The 20,147-nt window shown below is 49.2% G+C and overlaps 4 non-coding genes across 4 annotated transcripts; all 4 read left to right on the forward strand.

The window, feature by feature from the left end:
- The first annotated feature begins 15,095 nt into the window (after positions 1 to 15,095).
- Positions 15,096 to 15,168, forward strand: Trnaa-cgc (transfer RNA alanine (anticodon CGC)). Its single transcript has one exon. It is a non-coding gene; the product is annotated as a tRNA-Ala (tRNA).
- Positions 15,169 to 16,674: 1,506 nt separating this feature from the next.
- Trnaa-cgc (transfer RNA alanine (anticodon CGC)) lies at positions 16,675 to 16,747 on the forward strand. Its single transcript has one exon. It is a non-coding gene; the product is annotated as a tRNA-Ala (tRNA).
- A 1,506-nt stretch (positions 16,748 to 18,253) lies between these two features.
- Positions 18,254 to 18,326, forward strand: Trnaa-cgc (transfer RNA alanine (anticodon CGC)). The gene has a single exon. It is a non-coding gene; the product is annotated as a tRNA-Ala (tRNA).
- Positions 18,327 to 19,832: 1,506 nt separating this feature from the next.
- Trnaa-cgc (transfer RNA alanine (anticodon CGC)) lies at positions 19,833 to 19,905 on the forward strand. The gene has a single exon. It is a non-coding gene; the product is annotated as a tRNA-Ala (tRNA).
- Positions 19,906 to 20,147: the final 242 nt, after the last annotated feature.

The raw sequence follows: 20,147 nt of genomic DNA on the forward strand, positions 1-20,147 counted from the left end.
ATCCACAATTGGCAAGCGTGCTGTTATTAGTGCGCGGGGAGCACCCTCCTCCATCGCCACCACTTTATTTAGAATCAGTACAAGTGTTCCCGTAAGATTCTCAAGCCTATGTCGGAAAGATCTGTCTTGCGCCGAGTTCACGTAAATCCCACTGCACATTCCTATTCTTTGCGTGCAGTCGGCTGCTACTGGTGTTGCTAGTTGTGACTGCTGATAACAGATGCCGTAGCAATCAATTCATGGAGTGAGTTGTATGTTTTGCGATAGTCTGTCTCTGACAAGCAAGCACAGGTGACATAGGTGCGAACACAGGAAGCTAGCAGACCCTCGCTGCCTGCAGACACCGAGCAGCCGTAGTAGGAGGGCGGCCTAAGCCGTAGGCGAAATGTGCTCATTCGCTTTGGCGCGACGTCGAACTATAAATAATGCTGTCACTAGCGTGAGCGTCGTGGAAAGTCGGAAAAGTCGGCTGCGTGGGTGAGTGCCAAGTTTGGGGAGCGTTTTGTAGTATGCGCAGTGCAATGGAGACGCGGAAACTTGTTGTGGCCCAGTGTTTTGCAGTTGGACGACAAGATTAGTACACAGTAGTAAAGAGCGAGGCACTGAGTTGGCATGAATAATGGAGTGCACAATGGGGCTCGAGATGTGTTTGTTACCTCAGGTGCTGTATGATTGTCGACAAGGAGTGAAAACGGAGCAATTTGTGACGGCTCTTTCAATTTATGACGTTAAAAACAGACGGAATTTGCATTTGTAATACCAGAGCATCGAAACTACTTTTAACTTTTGTGTATATGAACGTGTCCGCGCCTTTGTACTCTGCTCCCTTCACCGCTACAAACCAACCAACCATCGTGTCCGTGCGCATCAGAGTCGCAAAGAATGGGGAATAGCGCAGTTTGGTCGTGCCTGGGGCGTAGCTCAGTTGGTAGAGCGTTCGCTTCGCATGTGAAAGGTGCAGGGTTCAAGCCACGGCGCCTCCATTTTTTGTGGTCAGTGCAAGGTAAGTGTTGGTCGCGGCGAACCTAAAGGCACGCAAGATGTTGCAAAGCCAGCGTCACAGACTGATATGATGTATACTGACGTAAGGAGAGCAAGATGTAAGTGTGGGGACCGGCTGTTATCGAGGTGTCATCGAGTGCAGATCTGTCTTAGGTATCACGGCTTAACCTCATTGAAGTCTAGAGGGTGGACAACACGTTCGTCTTACTCAGAGCGGTGTCCGAACTCTATTTTCAACGTTATACGTGCCACTTTCATTGTGGCCAACTACGATTCGATACAGAATGCACGAAACCTGAAGTACACCCTAATGGATACATAGAGAGTAGTGTTTGTCTGCTGAATAATGGGAGTGCAAGGGTCAGTTTCGTCTATATGGCTGTATGTAGCGTGGGGGGCGGGCGTAGCTCAGATGGTAGAGCGCTCGCTTAGTATGCGAGAGGTACTGGAATCAATACCCAGTGCCTCCAGAATTTTTAACACACCTACATACGCACCTTGCCATGCAAGTGGAATAATTCTCAGCTTGCAGATGTGTCTAGGAAGATACAAGCGAATGATTAGCATTCACAATTGGCAAGCGTGCTGTTATTAGTGCGCGGGAAGCACCCTCCTCCCCCGCCTACACTTTATTTAGAAACAGTAGAAGTGTTCTCGTAAGATTCTCAAGCCTATGTCGGAAAGATCTGCCTTGCGCCGAGTTCACGTAAATCCCACTGCACATTCCTATTCTTTGCGTGCAGTCGGCTGCTACTGGTGTTGCTAGTTGTGACTGCTGATAACAGATGCCGTAGCAATCAATTCATGGAGTGAGTTGTATGTTTTGCGATAGTCTGTCTCTGACAAGCAAGCACAGATGACATAGGTGCGAACACAGGAAGCTAGCAGACCCTCGCTGCCTGCAGACACCGAGCAGCCACTCTGGGAGGGCTGCCTAAGCCGTAGGCGAAATGTGCTCATTCGCTTTGGCGCGACGTCGAACTATAAATAATGCTGTCACTAGCGTGAGCGGCGTGGAAAGTCGGAAAAGTCGGCTGCGTGGGTGAGTGCCAAGTTTGGGGAGCGTTTTGTAGTATGCGCTGTGCAATGGAGACGCGGAAACTTGTTGTGGCCCAGTGTTTTGCAGTTGGACGACAAGATTAGTACACAGTAGTAAAGAGCGAGGCACTGAGCTGGCATGAATAATGGAGTGCACAATGGGGCTCGAGATGTGTTTGTTACCTCAGGTGCTGTATGATTGTCGACAAGGAGTGAAAACGGAGTAATTTGTGACGGCTCTTTCAATTTAAGACGTTAAAAACAGACGGAATTTGCATTTGTAATACCAGAGCATCGAAACTACTTGGAACTTTTGTGTATATGAACGTGTCCGCGCCTTTGTACTCTCCTCCCTTAACCGCTACAAACCAACCAACCATCGTGTCCGTGCGCATCAGAGTCGCAAAGAATGGGGAATAGCGCAGTTTGGTCGTGCCTGGGGCGTAGCTCAGTTGGTAGAGCGTTCGCTTCACATGTGAAAGGTCCACGGTTCAATCCGCGGCGCCTGCATTTTTTGTGGTCAGTGCATTGTAAGTGTTGGTCGCGGCGAACCTAGAGGCACGCAAGATGTTGCAAAGCCAGCGTCACAGACTGATATGATGTATACTGACATAAGGAGAGCAAGATGTAAGTGTGGGGACCGGCTGTTATCGAGGTGTCACCGAGTGCAGATCTGTCTTAGGTATCACGGCTTAACCTCATTGAAGTCTGCAGGGTGGACAACACGTTCGTCTTACTCAGAGCGGTGTCCGAACTCTATTTTCAACGTTATACGTGCCACTTTCATTGTGGCCAACTACGATTCGATACAGAATGCACGAAACCTGAAGTACACCCTAATGGATACATAGAGAGTAGTGTTTGTCTGCTGAATAATGGGAGTGCAAGGGTCTGTGTCGTCTATATGGCTGTATGTAGCGTGGGGGGCGGGCGTAGCTCAGATGGTAGAGCGCTCGCTTAGTATGCGAGAGGTACTGGGATCATTACCCATTGCCTCCAGAGTTTTTAACACACCTACATGCGCACCTTGCCATGCAAGTTGGATAATTCTCAGCCTGCAGATGTGTCTAGGAAGATACAAGCGAATGATTAGCATCCACAATTGGCAAGCGTGCTGTTATTAGTGCGCGGGGAGCACCCTCCTCCATCGCCACCACTTTATTTAGAATCAGTACAAGTGTTCCCGTAAGATTCTCAAGCCTATGTCGGAAAGATCTGTCTTGCGCCGAGTTCACGTAAATCCCACTGCACATTCCTATTCTTTGCGTGCAGTCGGCTGCTACTGGTGTTGCTAGTTGTGACTGCTGATAACAGATGCCGTAGCAATCAATTCATGGAGTGAGTTGTATGTTTTGCGATAGTCTGTCTCTGAGAAGCAAGCACAGGTGACATAGGTGCGAACACAGGAAGCTAGCAGACCCTCGCTGCCTGCAGACACCGAGCATCCACTCTATGAGGGCGGCCTAAGCCGTAGGCGAAATGTGCTCATTCGCTTTCGCGCGACGTCGAACTATAAATAATGCTGTCACTAGCGTGAGCGTTGCGTGAGCGTCGTGGAAAGTCGGAAAAGTCGGCTGCGTGGGTGAGTGCCAAGTTTGGGGAGCGTTTTGTAGTATGCGCAGTGCAATGGAGACGCGGAAACTTGTTGTGGCCCAGTGTTTTGCAGTTGGACGACAAGATTAGTACACAGTAGTAAAGAGCGAGGCACTGAGTTGGCATGAATAATGGAGTGCACAATGGGGCTCGAGATGTGTTTGTTACCTCAGGTGCTGTATGATTGTCGACAAGGAGTGAAAACGGAGCAATTTGTGACGGCTCTTTCAATTTAAGACGTTAAAAACAGACGGAATTTGCATTTGTAATACCAGAGCATCGAAACTACTTGGAACTTTTGTGTATATGAACGAGTCCGCGCCTTTGTACTCTGCTCCCTTCACCGCTACAAACCAACCAACCATCGTGTCCGTGCGCATCAGAGTCGCAAAGAATGGGGAATAGCGCAGTTTGGTCGTGCCTGGGGCGTAGCTCAGTTGGTAGAGCGTTCGCTTCGTATTTGTAAGGTGCAGGGTTCAAGCCGCGGCGCCTCCAATTTTTGTGGTCAGTGCATTGTAAGTGTTGGTCGCGGCGAACCTAAAGGCACGCAAGATGTTGCAAAGCCAGCGTCACAGACTGATATGATGTATACTGACGTAAGGAGAGCAAGATGTAAGTGTGGGGACCGGCTGTTATCGAGGTGTCATCGAGTGCAGATCTGTCTTAGGTATCACGGCTTAACCTCATTGAAGTCTAGAGGGTGGACAACACGTTCGTCTTACTCAGAGCGGTGTCCGAACTCTATTTTCAACGTTATACGTGCCACTTTCATTGTGGCCAAATACGATTCGATACAGAATGCACGAAACCTGAAGTACACCCTAATGGATACATAGAGAGTAGTGTTTGTCTGCTGAATAATGGGAGTGCAAGGGTCTGTGTCGTCTATATGGCTGTATGTAGCGTGGGGGGCGGGCGTAGCTCAGATGGCAGAGCGCTCGCTTAGTGTGCGAGAGGTACTGGGATCAATACCCAGTGCCTCCAGAATTTGTAACACACCTACATGCGCACCTTGCCATGCAAGTGGAATAATTCTCAGCCTGCAGATGTGTCTAGGAAGATACAAGCGAATGATTAGCATCCACAATTGGCAAGCGTGCTGTTATTAGTGCGCGGGAAGCACCCTCCTCCCACGCCACCACTTTATTTAGAAACAGTACAAGTGTTCCCGTAAGATTCTCAAGCCTATGTCGGAAAGATCTGCCTTGCGCCGAGTTCACGTAAATCCCACTGCACATTCCTATTCTTTGCGTGCAGTCGGCTGCTACTGGTGTTGCTAGTTGTGACTGCTGATAACGGATGCCGTAGCAATCAATTCATGGAGTGAGTTGTATGTTTAGCGATAGTCTGTCTCTGACAAGCAAGCACAGATGACATAGGTGCGAACACAGGAAGCTAGCAGACCCTCGCTGCCTGCAGACACCGAGCAGCCGTAGTAGGAGGGCGGCCTAAGCCGTAGGCGAAATGTGCTCATTCGCTTTGGCGCGACGTCGAACTATAAATAATGCTGTCACTAGCGTGAGCGTTGCGTGAGCGTCGTGGAAAGTCGGAAAAGTCGGCTGCGTGGGTGAGTGCCAAGTTTGGGGAGCGTTTTGTAGTATGCGCAGTGCAATGGAGACGCGGAAACTTGTTGTGGCCCAGTGTTTTGCAGTTGGACGACAAGATTAGTACACAGTAGTAAAGAGCGAGGCACTGAGTTGGCATGAATAATGGAGTGCACAATGGGGCTCGAGATGTGTTTGTTACCTCAGGTGCTGTATGATTGTCGACAAGGAGTGAAAACGGAGCAATTTGTGACGGCTCTTTCAATTTAAGACGTTAAAAACAGACGGAATTTGCATTTGTAATACCAGAGCATCGAAACTACTTTTAACTTTTGTGTATATGAACGTGTCCGCGCCTTTGTACTCTGCTCCCTTCACCGCTACAAACCAACCAACCATCGTGTCCGTGCGCATCAGAGTCGCAAAGAATGGGGAATAGCGCAGTTTGGTCGTGCATGGGGCGTAGCTCAGTTGGTAGAGCGTTCGCTTCGCATGTGAAAGGTGCAGGGTTCAAGCCGTGGCGCCTCCATTTTTTGTGGTCAGTGCAAGGTAAGTGTTGGTCGCGGCGAACCTAAAGGCACGCAAGATGTTGCAAAGCCAGCGTCACAGACTGATATGATGTATACTGACGTAAGGAGAGCAAGATGTAAGTGTGGGGACCGGCTGTTATCGAGGTGTCATCGAGTGCAGATCTGTCTTAGGTATCACGGCTTAACCTCATTGAAGTCTAGAGGGTGGACAACACGTTCGTCTTACTCAGAGCGGTGTCCGAACTCTATTTTCAACGTTATACGTGCCACTTTCATTGTGGCCAACTACGATTCGATACAGAATGCACGAAACCTGAAGTACACCCTAATGGATACATAGAGAGTAGTGTTTGTCTGCTGAATAATGGGAGTGCAAGGGTCAGTTTCGTCTATATGGCAGTATGTAGCGTGGGGGGCGGGCGTAGCTCAGATGGTAGAGCGCTCGCTTAGTATCAATACCCAGTGCCTCCAGAATTTTTAACACACCTACATACGCACCTTGCCATGCAAGTGGAATAATTCTCAGCTTGCAGATGTGTCTAGGAAGATACAAGCGAATGATTAGCATTCACAATTGGCAAGCGTGCTGTTATTAGTGCGCGGGAAGCACCCTCCTCCCCCGCCTACACTTTATTTAGAAACAGTAGAAGTGTTCTCGTAAGATTCTCAAGCCTATGTCGGAAAGATCTGCCTTGCGCCGAGTTCACGTAAATCCCACTGCACATTCCTATTCTTTGCGTGCAGTCGGCTGCTACTGGTGTTGCTAGTTGTGACTGCTGATAACAGATGCCGTAGCAATCAATTCATGGAGTGAGTTGTATGTTTTGCGATAGTCTGTCTCTGACAAGCAAGCACAGATGACATAGGTGCGAACACAGGAAGCTAGCAGACCCTCGCTGCCTGCAGACACCGAGCAGCCACTCTAGGAGGGCTGCCTAAGCCGTAGGCGAAATGTGCTCATTCGCTTTGGCGCGACGTCGAACTATAAATAATGCTGTCACTAGCGTGAGCGGCGTGGAAAGTCGGAAAAGTCGGCTGCGTGGGTGAGTGCCAAGTTTGGGGAGCGTTTTGTAGTATGCGCTGTGCAATGGAGACGCGGAAACTTGTTGTGGCCCAGTGTTTTGCAGTTGGACGACAAGATTAGTACACAGTAGTAAAGAGCGAGGCACTGAGCTGGCATGAATAATGGAGTGCACAATGGGGCTCGAGATGTGTTTGTTACCTCAGGTGCTGTATGATTGTCGACAAGGAGTGAAAACGGAGCAATTTGTGACGGCTCTTTCAATTTAAGACGTTAAAAACAGACGGAATTTGCATTTGTAATACCAGAGCATCGAAACTACTTGGAACTTTTGTGTATATGAACGTGTCCGCGCCTTTGTACTCTCCTCCCTTCACCGCTACAAACCAACCAACCATCGTGTCCGTGCGCATCAGAGTCGCAAAGAATGGGGAATAGCGCAGTTTGGTCGTGCCTGGGGCGTAGCTCAGTTGGTAGAGCGTTCGCTTCACATGTGAAAGGTCCACGGTTCAATCCGCGGCGCCTCCATTTTTTGTGGTCAGTGCATTGTAAGTGTTGGTCGCGGCGAACCTAGAGGCACGCAAGATGTTGCAAAGCCAGCGTCACAGACTGATATGATGTATACTGACATAAGGAGAGCAAGATGTAAGTGTGGGGACCGGCTGTTATCGAGGTGTCACCGAGTGCAGATCTGTCTTAGGTATCACGGCTTAACCTCATTGAAGTCTGCAGGGTGGACAACACGTTCGTCTTACTCAGAGCGGTGTCCGAACTCTATTTTCAACGTTATACGTGCCACTTTCATTGTGGCCAACTACGATTCGATACAGAATGCACGAAACCTGAAGTACACCCTAATGGATACATAGAGAGTAGTGTTTGTCTGCTGAATAATGGGAGTGCAAGGGTCTGTGTCGTCTATATGGCTGTATGTAGCGTGGGGGGCGGGCGTAGCTCAGATGGTAGAGCGCTCGCTTAGTATGCGAGAGGTACTGGGATCATTACCCATTGCCTCCAGAATTTTTAACACACCTACATGCGCACCTTGCCATGCAAGTTGGATAATTCTCAGCCTGCAGATGTGTCTAGGAAGATACAAGCGAATGATTAGCATCCACAATTGGCAAGCGTGCTGTTATTAGTGCGCGGGGAGCACCCTCCTCCATCGCCACCACTTTATTTAGAATCAGTACAAGTGTTCCCGTAAGATTCTCAAGCCTATGTCGGAAAGATCTGTCTTGCGCCGAGTTCACGTAAATCCCACTGCACATTCCTATTCTTTGCGTGCAGTCGGCTGCTACTGGTGTTGCTAGTTGTGACTGCTGATAACAGATGCCGTAGCAATCAATTCATGGAGTGAGTTGTATGTTTTGCGATAGTCTGTCTCTGACAAGCAAGCACAGGTGACATAGGTGCGAACACAGGAAGCTAGCAGACCCTCGCTGCCTGCAGACACCGAGCATCCACTCTATGAGGGCGGCCTAAGCCGTAGGCGAAATGTGCTCATTCGCTTTGGCGCGACGTCGAACTATAAATAATGCTGTCACTAGCGTGAGCGTTGCGTGAGCTTCGTGGAAAGTCGGAAAAGTCGGCTGCGTGGGTGAGTGCCAAGTTTGGGGAGCGTTTTGTAGTATGCGCAGTGCAATGGAGACGCGGAAACTTGTTGTGGCCCAGTGTTTTGCAGTTGGACGACAAGATTAGTACACAGTAGTAAAGAGCGAGGCACTGAGTTGGCATGAATAATGGAGTGCACAATGGGGCTCGAGATGTGTTTGTTACCTCAGGTGCTGTATGATTGTCGACAAGGAGTGAAAACGGAGCAATTTGTAACGGCTCTTTCAATTTAAGACGTTAAAAACAGACGGAATTTGCATTTGTAATACCAGAGCATCGAAACTACTTGGAACTTTTGTGTATATGAACGAGTCCGCGCCTTTGTACTCTGCTCCCTTCACCGCTACAAACCAACCAACCATCGTGTCCGTGCGCATCAGAGTCGCAAAGAATGGGGAATAGCGCAGTTTGGTCGTGCCTGGGGCGTAGCTCAGTTGGTAGAGCGTTCGCTTCGTATTTGTAAGGTGCAGGGTTCAAGCCGCGGCGCCTCCAATTTTTGTGGTCAGTGCATTGTAAGTGTTGTTCGCGGCGAACCTAAAGGCACGCAAGATGTTGCAAAGCCAGCGTCACAGACTGATATGATGTATACTGACGTAAGGAGAGCAAGATGTAAGTGTGGGGACGGGCTGTTATCGAGGTGTCATCGAGTGCAGATCTGTCTTAGGTATCACGGCTTAACCTCATTGAAGTCTAGAGGGTGGACAACACGTTCGTCTTACTCAGAGCGGTGTCCGAACTCTATTTTCAACGTTATACGTGCCACTTTCATTGTGGCCAAATACGATTCGATACAGAATGCACGAAACCTGAAGTACACCCTAATGGATACATAGAGAGTAGTGTTTGTCTGCTGAATAATGGGAGTGCAAGGGTCTGTGTCGTCTATATGGCTGTATGTAGCGTGGGGGGCGGGCGTAGCTCAGATGGCAGAGCGCTCGCTTAGTGTGCGAGAGGTACTGGGATCAATACCCAGTGCCTCCAGAATTTGTAACACACCTACATGCGCACCTTGCCATGCAAGTGGAATAATTCTCAGCCTGCAGATGTGTCTAGGAAGATACAAGCGAATGATTAGCATCCACAATTGGCAAGCGTGCTGTTATTAGTGCGCGGGAAGCACCCTCCTCCCACGCCACCACTTTATTTAGAAACAGTACAAGTGTTCCCGTAAGATTCTCAAGCCTATGTCGGAAAGATCTGCCTTGCGCCGAGTTCACGTAAATCCCACTGCACATTCCTATTCTTTGCGTGCAGTCGGCTGCTACTGGTGTTGCTAGTTGTGACTGCTGATAACGGATGCCGTAGCAATCAATTCATGGAGTGAGTTGTATGTTTAGCGATAGTCTGTCTCTGACAAGCAAGCACAGATGACATAGGTGCGAACACAGGAAGCTAGCAGACCCTCGCTGCCTGCAGACACCGAGCAGCCGTAGTAGGAGGGCGGCCTAAGCCGTAGGCGAAATGTGCTCATTCGCTTTGGCGCGACGTCGAACTATAAATAATGCTGTCACTAGCGTGAGCGTTGCGTGAGCGTCGTGGAAAGTCGGAAAAGTCGGCTGCGTGGGTGAGTGCCAAGTTTGGGGAGCGTTTTGTAGTATGCGCAGTGCAATGGAGACGCGGAAACTTGTTGTGGCCCAGTGTTTTGCAGTTGGACGACAAGATTAGTACACAGTAGTAAAGAGCGAGGCACTGAGTTGGCATGAATAATGGAGTGCACAATGGGGCTCGAGATGTGTTTGTTACCTCAGGTGCTGTATGATTGTCGACAAGGAGTGAAAACGGAGCAATTTGTGACGGCTCTTTCAATTTAAGACGTTAAAAACAGACGGAATTTGCATTTGTAATACCAGAGCATCGAAACTACTTTTAACTTTTGTGTATATGAACGTGTCCGCGCCTTTGTACTCTGCTCCCTTCACCGCTACAAACCAACCAACCATCGTGTCCGTGCGCATCAGAGTCGCAAAGAATGGGGAATAGCGCAGTTTGGTCGTGCATGGGGCGTAGCTCAGTTGGTAGAGCGTTCGCTTCGCATGTGAAAGGTGCAGGGTTCAAGCCGCAGCGCCTCAATTTTTTGTGGTCAGTGCATTGTAAGTGTTGGTCGCGGCGAACCTAAATGCACGCAAGATGTTGCAAAGCCAGCGTCACAGACTGATATGATGTATACTGACGTAAGGAGAGCAAGATGTAAGTGTGGGGACCGGCTGTTATCGAGGTGTCATCGAGTGCAGATGTGTCTTAGGTATCACAGCTTAACATCATTGAAGTCTAGAGGGTGGACAAAACGTTCGTCTTACTCAGAGCGGTGTCCGAACTCTATTTTCAACGTTATACGTGCCACTTTCATTGTGGCCAACTACGATTCGATACAGAATGCACGAAACCTGAAGTACACCCTAACGGATACATAGAGAGTAGTGTTTGTCTGCTGAATAATGGGAGTGCAAGGGTCTGTGTCGTCTATATGGCTGTATGTAGCACCATTAGTCTTCGTGGGGGGCGGGCGTAGCTCAGATGGTAGAGCGCTCGCTTAGTATGCGAGAGGTACTGGGATCAATACCCAGTGCCTCCAGAATTTTTAGCACACCTGCATGCACACCTTGCCATGCAAGTGGAATAATTCTCAGCCTGCAGATGTGTCTAGGAAGATACAAGCGAATGATTAGCATCCACAATTGGCAAGCGTGCTGTTATTAGTGCACGGGGAGCACCCTCCTCCATCGCCACCACTTTATTTAGAATCAGTACAAGTGTTCCCGTACGATTGTCAAGCCTATGTCGGAAAGATCTGCCTTGCGCCGAGTTCACGTAAATCCCACTGCACATTCCTATTCTTTGCGTGCAGTTGGCTGCTACTGGTGTTGCTAGTTGTGACTGCTGATAACAGATGCCGTAGCAATCAATTCATGGAGTGAGTTGTATGTTTTGCGATAGTCTGTCTCTGACAAGCAAGCACAGGTGACATAGGTGCGAACACAGGACGCTAGCAGACCCTCGCTGCCTGCAGACACCGAGCAGCCGTAGTAGGAGGGCGGCCTAAGCCGTAGGCGAAATGTGCTCATTCGCTTTGGCGCGACGTCGAACTATAAATAATGCTGTCACTAGCGTGAGCGTTTGGTGAGCTTCGTGGAAAGTCGGAAAAGTCGGCCGCGTGGGTGAGTGCCAAGTTTAGGGAGCGTTTTGTAGTATGCGCAGTGCAATGGAGACGCGGAAACTTGTGGCCCAGTGTTTTGCAGTTGGACGACAAGATTAGTACACAGTAGTAAAGAGCGAGGCACTGAGATGGCATGAATAATGGAGTGCACAATGGGGCTCGAGATGTGTTTGTTACCTCAGGTGCTGTATGATTGTCGACAAGGAGTGAAAACGGAGCAATTTGTGACGGCTCTTTCAATTTAAGACGTTAAAAACAGACGGAATTTGCATTTGTAATACCAGAGCATCGAAACTACTTGGAACTTTTGTGTATATGAACGTGTCCGCGCCTTTGTACTCTGCTCCCTTCACCGCTACAAACCAACCAACCATCGTGTCCGTGCGCATCAGAGTCGCAAAGAATGGGGAATAGCGCAGTTTGGTCGTGCCTGGGGCGTAGCTCAGTTGGTAGAGCGTTCGCTTCGCATGTGAAAGGTGCAGGGTTCAAGCCTTGGCGCCTCAATTTTTTGTGGTCAGTGCATTGTAAGTGTTGGTCGCGGCGAACCTAAAGGCACGCAAGATGTTGCAAAGCCAGCGTCACAGACTGATATGATGTATACTGACGTAAGGAGAGCAAGATGTAAGTGTGGGGACCGGCTGTTATCGAGGTGTCATCGAGTGCAGATCTGTCTTAGGTATCACGGCTTAACCTCATTGAAGTCTAGAGTGTGGACAACACGTTCGTCTTACTCAGAGCGGTGTCCGAACTCTATTTTCAACGTTATACGTGCCACTTTCATTGTGGCCAACTACGATTCGATACAGAATGTACGAAACCTGAAGTACACCCTAATGGATACATAGAGAGTAGTGTTTGTCTGCTGAATAATGGGAGTGCAAGGGTCTGTGTCGTCTATATGGCTGTATGTAGCACCATTAGTCTTCGTGGGGGGCGGTCGTAGCTCAGATGGTAGAGCGCTCGCTTACTATGCGAGAGGTACTGGGAAAAATACCCAGTGCCTCCAGAATTTTTAACACACCTACATGCACACCTTGACATGCAAGTGGAATAATTCTCAGCCTGCAGATGTGTCTAGGAAGATACAAGCGAATGATTAGCATCCACAATTGGCAAGCGTGCTGTTATTAGTGCGCGGGGAGCACCCTCCCCCATCGCCACCACTTTATTTAGAATCAGTACAAGTGTTCCCGTAAGATTCTCAAGCCTATGTCGGAAAGATCTGTCTTGCGCCGAGTTCACGTAAATCCCACTGCACATTCCTATTCTTTGCGTGCAGTCGGCTGCTTCTGGTGTTGCTAGTTGTGACTGCTGATAACAGATGCCGTAGCAATCAATTCATGGAGTGAGTTGTATGTTTTGCGATAGTCTGTCTCTGACAAGCAAGCACAGATGACATAGGTGCGAACCCAGGAAGCTAGCAGACCCTCGCTGCCTGCAGACACCGAGCAGCCACTCTAGGAGGGCGGCCTAAGCCGTAGGCGAAATGTGCTCATTCGCTTTCGCGCGACGTCGAACTATAAATAATGCTGTCACTAGCGTGAGCGTTGCGTGAGCTTCGTGGAAAGTCGGAAAAGTCGGCTGCGTGGGTGAGTGCCAAGTTTAGGGAGCGTTTTGTAGTATGCGCAGTGCAATGGAGACGCGGAAACTTGTGGCCCAGTGTTTTGCAGTTGGACGACAAGATTAGTACACAGTAGTAAAGAGCGAGGCACTGAGTTGGCATGAATAATGGAGTGCACAATGGGGCTCGAGATGTGTTTGTTACCTCAGGTGCTGTATGATTGTCGACAAGGAGTGAAAACGGAGCAATTTGTGACGGCTCTTTCAATTTAAGACGTTAAAAACAGACGGAATTTGCATTTGTAATACCAGAGCATCGAAACTACTTGGAACTTTTGTGTATATGAACGTGTCCGCGCCTTTGTACTCTGCTCCCTTCACCGCTACAAACCAACCAACCATCGTGTCCGTGCGCATCAGAGTCGCAAAGAATGTGGAATAGCACAGTTTGATCGTGCCTGGGGCGTAGCTCAGTTGGTAAAGCGTTCGCTTCGCATGTGAGAGGTGCAGGGTTCAAGCCGCGGCGCCTCAATTTTTTGTGGTCAGTGCATTGTAAGTGTTGGTCGCGGCGAACCTAAAGGCACGCAAGATGTTGCAAAGCCAGCGTCACAGACTGATATGATGTATACTGACGTAAGGAGAGCAAGATGTAAGTGTGGGGACCGGCTGTTATCGAGGTGTCATCGAGTGCAGATCTGTCTTAGGTATCACGGCTTAACCTCATTGACGTCTAGAGGGTGGACAACACGTTCGTCTTACTCAGAGCGGTGTCCGAACTCTATTTTCTACGTTATACGTGCCACTTTCATTGTGGCCAACTACGATTCGATACAGAATGCACGAAACCTGAAGTACACCCTAATGGATACATAGAGAGTAGTGTTTGTCTGCTGAATAATGGGAGTGCAAGGGTCTGTGTCGTCTACATGGCTGTATGTAGCACCATTAGTGTTCGTGGGAGGCGGGCGTAGCTTAGATGGTAGAGCGCTCGCTTAGTATGCGAGAGGTACTGGGATCAATACCCAGTGCCTCCAGAATTTTTAACACACCTACATGCGCACCTTGCCATGCAAGTGGAATAATTCTCAGCCTGCAGATGTGTCTAGGAAGATACAAGCGAATGACTAGCATCCACAATTGGCAAGCGAGCTGTTATTAGTGCGCGGGAAGCACCCTCCTCCCACGCCACCACTTTATTTAGAAACAGTACAAGTGTTCCCGTAAGATTCTCAAGCCTATGTCGGAAAGATCTGCCTTGCGCCGAGTTCACGTAAATCCCACTGCACATTCCTATTCTTTGCGAGCAGTCGGCTGCTACTGGTGTTGCTAGTTGTGACTGCTGATAACAGATGCCGTAGCAATCAATTCATGGAGTGAGTTGTATGTTTTGCGATAGTCTGTCTCTGACAAGCAAGCATAGGTGACATAGGTGCGAACACAGGAAGCTTGCAAACCCTCGCTGCCTGCAGACACCGAGCAGCCACACTAGGAGGGCGGCCTAAGCCGTAGGCGAAATGTGCTCATTCGCTGTGGCGCGACGTCGAACTATAAATAATGCTGTCACTAGCGTGAGCGTCGTGGAAAGTCGGAAAAGTCGGCTGCGTGGGTGAGTGCCAAGTTTGGGGAGCGTTTTGTAGTATGCGCAGTGCAATGGAGACGCGGAAACTTGTTGTGGCCCAGTGTTTTGCAGTTGGACGACAAGATTAGTACACAGTAGTAAAGAGCGAGGCACTGAGTTGGCATGAATAATGGAGTGCACAATGGGGCTCGAGATGTGTTTGTTACCTCAGGTGCTGTATGATTGTCGACAAGGAGTGAAAACGGAGCAATTTGTGACGGCTCTTTCAATTTAAGACGTTAAAAACAGACGGAATTTGCATTTGTAATACCAGAGCATCGAAACTACTTGGAACTTTTGTGTATATGAACGTGTCCGCGCCTTTGTACTCTGCTCCCTTCACCGCTACAAACCAACCAACCATCGTGTCCGTGCGCATCAGAGTCGCAAAGAATGGGGAATAGCGCAGTTTGGTCGTGCCTGGGGCGTAGCTCAGTTGGTAGAGCGTTCGCTTCGCATGTGAAAGGTGCAGGGTTCAAGCCGCGGCGCCTCAATTTTTTGTGGTCAGTGCATTGTAAGTGTTGGTCGCGGCGAACCTAAAGGCACGCAAGATGTTGCAAAGCCAGCGTCACAGACTGATATGATGTATACTGACGTAAGGAGAGCAAGATGTAAGTGTGGGGACCGGCTGTTACGAGGTGTCATTGAGTGCAGATCTGTCTTAGGTATCACGGCTTAACCTCATTGAAGTCTAGAGGGTGGACAACACGTTCGTCTTACTCAGAGCGGTGTCCGAACTCTATTTTCTACGTTATACGTGCCACTTTCATTGTGGCCAACTACGATTCGATACAGAATGCACGAAACCTGAAGTACACCCTAATGGATACATAGAGAGTAGTGTTTGTCTGCTGAATAATGGGAGTGCAAGGGTCTGTGTCGTCTACATGGCTGTATGTAGCACCATTAGTGTTCGTGGGAGGCGGGCGTAGCTTAGATGGTAGAGCGCTCGCTTAGTATGCGAGAGGTACTGGGATCAATACCCAGTGCCTCCAGAATTTTTAACACACCTACATGCGCACCTTGCCATGCAAGTGGAATAATTCTCAGCCTGCAGATGTGTCTAGGAAGATACAAGCGAATGACTAGCATCCACAATTGGCAAGCGAGCTGTTATTAGTGCGCGGGAAGCACCCTCCTCCCACGCCACCACTTTATTTAGAAACAGTACAAGTGTTCCCGTAAGATTCTCAAGCCTATGTCGGAAAGATCTGCCTTGCGCCGAGTTCACGTAAATCCCACTGCACATTCCTATTCTTTGCGAGCAGTCGGCTGCTACTGGTGTTGCTAGTTGTGACTGCTGATAACAGATGCCGTAGCAATCAATTCATGGAGTGAGTTGTATGTTTTGCGATAGTCTGTCTCTGACAAGCAAGCATAGGTGACATAGGTGCGAACACAGGAAGCTTGCAAACCCTCGCTGCCTGCAGACACCGAGCAGCCACACTAGGAGGGCGGCCTAAGCCGTAGGCGAAATGTGCTCATTCGCTGTGGCGCGACGTCGAACTATAAATAATGCTGTCACTAGCGTGAGCGTCGTGGAAAGTCGGAAAAGTCGGCTGCGTGGGTGAGTGCCAAGTTTGGGGAGCGTTTTGTAGTATGCGCAGTGCAATGGAGACGCGGAAACTTGTTGTGGCCCAGTGTTTTGCAGTTGGACGACAAGATTAGTACACAGTAGTAAAGAGCGAGGCACTGAGTTGGCATGAATAATGGAGTGCACAATGGGGCTCGAGATGTGTTTGTTACCTCAGGTGCTGTATGATTGTCGACAAGGAGTGAAAACGGAGCAATTTGTGACGGCTCTTTCAATTTAAGACGTTAAAAACAGACGGAATTTGCATTTGTAATACCAGAGCATCGAAACTACTTGGAACTTTTGTGTATATGAACGTGTCCGCGCCTTTGTACTCTGCTCCCTTCACCGCTACAAACCAACCAACCATCGTGTCCGTGCGCATCAGAGTCGCAAAGAATGGGGAATAGCGCAGTTTGGTCGTGCCTGGGGCGTAGCTCAGTTGGTAGAGCGTTCGCTTCGCATGTGAAAGGTGCAGGGTTCAAGCCGCGGCGCCTCAATTTTTTGTGGTCAGTGCATTGTAAGTGTTGGTCGCGGCGAACCTAAAGGCACGCAAGATGTTGCAAAGCCAGCGTCACAGACTGATATGATGTATACTGACGTAAGGAGAGCAAGATGTAAGTGTGGGGACCGGCTGTTACGAGGTGTCATTGAGTGCAGATCTGTCTTAGGTATCACGGCTTAACCTCATTGAAGTCTAGAGGGTGGACAACACGTTCGTCTTACTCAGAGCGGTGTCCGAACTCTATTTTCTACGTTATACGTGCCACTTTCATTGTGGCCAACTACGATTCGATACAGAATGCACGAAACCTGAAGTACACCCTAATGGATACATAGAGAGTAGTGTTTGTCTGCTGAATAATGGGAGTGCAAGGGTCTGTGTCGTCTATATGGCTGTATGTAGCACCATTAGTCTTCGTGGGGGGCGGGCGTAGCTCAGATGGTAGAGCGCTCGCTTAGTATGCGAGAGGTACTGGGATCAATACCCAGTGCCTCCAGAATTTTTAACACACCTACATGCGCACCTTGCCATGCAAGTGGAATAATTCTCAGCCTGCAGATGTGTCTAGGAAGATACAAGCGAATGATTAGCATCCACAATTGGCAAGCGTGCTGTTATTAGTGCGCGGGGAGCACCCTCCTCCCACGCCACCACTTTATTTAGAAACAGTACAAGTGTTCCCGTAAGATTCTCAAGCCTATGTCGGAAAGATCTGCCTTGCGCCGAGTTCACGTAAATCCCACTGCACATTCCTATTCTTTGCGAGCAGTCGGCTGCTACTGGTGTTGCTAGTTGTGACTGCTGATAACAGATGCCGTAGCAATCAATTCATGGAGTGAGTTGTATGTTTTGCGATAGTCTGTCTCTGACAAGCAAGCATAGGTGACATAGGTGCGAACACAGGAAGCTTGCAAACCCTCGCTGCCTGCAGACACCGAGCAGCCACACTAGGAGGGCGGCCTAAGCCGTAGGCGAAATGTGCTCATTCGCTGTGGCGCGACGTCGAACTATAAATAATGCTGTCACTAGCGTGAGCGTCGTGGAAAGTCGGAAAAGTCGGCTGCGTGGGTGAGTGCCAAGTTTGGGGAGCGTTTTGTAGTATGCGCAGTGCAATGGAGACGCGGAAACTTGTTGTGGCCCAGTGTTTTGCAGTTGGACGACAAGATTAGTACACAGTAGTAAAGAGCGAGGCACTGAGTTGGCATGAATAATGGAGTGCACAATGGGGCTCGAGATGTGTTTGTTACCTCAGGTGCTGTATGATTGTCGACAAGGAGTGAAAACGGAGCAATTTGTGACGGCTCTTTCAATTTAAGACGTTAAAAACAGACGGAATTTGCATTTGTAATACCAGAGCATCGAAACTACTTGGAACTTTTGTGTATATGAACGTGTCCGCGCCTTTGTACTCTGCTCCCTTCACCGCTACAAACCAACCAACCATCGTGTCCGTGCGCATCAGAGTCGCAAAGAATGGGGAATAGCGCAGTTTGGTCGTGCCTGGGGCGTAGCTCAGTTGGTAGAGCGTTCGCTTCGCATGTGAAAGGTGCAGGGTTCAAGCCGCGGCGCCTCAATTTTTTGTGGTCAGTGCATTGTAAGTGTTGGTCGCGGCGAACCTAAAGGCACGCAAGATGTTGCAAAGCCAGCGTCACAGACTGATATGATGTATACTGACGTAAGGAGAGCAAGATGTAAGTGTGGGGACCGGCTGTTACGAGGTGTCATTGAGTGCAGATCTGTCTTAGGTATCACGGCTTAACCTCATTGAAGTCTAGAGGGTGGACAACACGTTCGTCTTACTCAGAGCGGTGTCCGAACTCTATTTTCTACGTTATACGTGCCACTTTCATTGTGGCCAACTACGATTCGATACAGAATGCACGAAACCTGAAGTACACCCTAATGGATACATAGAGAGTAGTGTTTGTCTGCTGAATAATGGGAGTGCAAGGGTCTGTGTCGTCTATATGGCTGTATGTAGCACCATTAGTCTTCGTGGGGGGCGGGCGTAGCTCAGATGGTAGAGCGCTCGCTTAGTATGCGAGAGGTACTGGGATCAATACCCAGTGCCTCCAGAATTTTTAACACACCTACATGCGCACCTTGCCATGCAAGTGGAATAATTCTCAGCCTGCAGATGTGTCTAGGAAGATACAAGCGAATGATTAGCATCCACAATTGGCAAGCGTGCTGTTATTAGTGCGCGGGGAGCACCCTCCTCCCACGCCACCACTTTATTTAGAAACAGTACAAGTGTTCCCGTAAGATTCTCAAGCCTATGTCGGAAAGATCTGCCTTGCGCCGAGTTCACGTAAATCCCACTGCACATTCCTATTCTTTGCGTGCAGTCGGCTGCTACTGGTGTTGCTAGTTGTGACTGCTGATAACAGATGCCGTAGCAATCAATTCATGGAGTGAGTTGTATGTTTTGCGATAGTCTGTCTCTGACAAGCAAGCACAGGTGACATAGGTGCGAACACAGGAAGCTAGCAGACCCTCGCTGCCTGCAGACACCGAGCAGCCACACTAGGAGGGCTGCCTAAGCCGTAGGCGAAATGTGCTCATTCGCTTTGGCGCGACGTCGAACTATAAATAATGCTGTCACTAGCGTGAGCGTCGTGGAAAGTCGGAAAAGTCGGCTGCGTGGGTGAGTGCCAAGTTTGGGGAGCGTTTTGTAGTATGGGCAGTGCAATGGAGACGCGGAAACTTGTTGTGGCCCAGTGTTTTGCAGTTGGACGACAAGATTAGTACACAGTAGTAAAGAGCGAGGCACTGAGTTGGCATGAATAATGGAGTGCACAATGGGGCTCGAGATGTGTTTGTTACCTCAGGTGCTGTATGATTGTCGACAAGGAGTGAAAACGGAGCAATTTGTGACGGCTCTTTCAATTTAAGACGTTAAAAACAGACGGAATTTGCATTTGTAATACCAGAGCATCGAAACTACTTGGAACTTTTGTGTATATGAACGTGTCCGCGCCTTTGTACTCTGCTCCCTTCACCGCTACAAACCAACCAACCATCGTGTCCGTGCGCATCAGAGTCGCAAAGAATGGCGAATAGCGCAGTTTGGTCGTGCCTGGGGCGTAGCTCAGTTGGTAGAGCGTTCGCTTCGCATGTGAAAGGTGCAGGGTTCAAGCCGCGGCGCCTCAATTTTTTGTGGTCAGTGCATTGTAAGTGTTGGTCGCGGCGAACCTAAAGGCACGCAAGATGTTGCAAAGCCAGCGTCACAGACTGATATGATGTATACTGACGTAAGGAGAGCAAGATGTAAGTGTGGGGACCGGCTGTTACGAGGTGTCATTGAGTGCAGATCTGTCTTAGGTATCACGGCTTAACCTCATTGAAGTCTAGAGGGTGGACAACACGTTCGTCTTACTCAGAGCGGTGTCCGA

Source organism: Schistocerca gregaria, chromosome 10 (genome assembly GCF_023897955.1).
Source record: "Schistocerca gregaria isolate iqSchGreg1 chromosome 10, iqSchGreg1.2, whole genome shotgun sequence".
Classification (NCBI taxonomy): domain Eukaryota; kingdom Metazoa; phylum Arthropoda; class Insecta; order Orthoptera; family Acrididae; genus Schistocerca; species Schistocerca gregaria.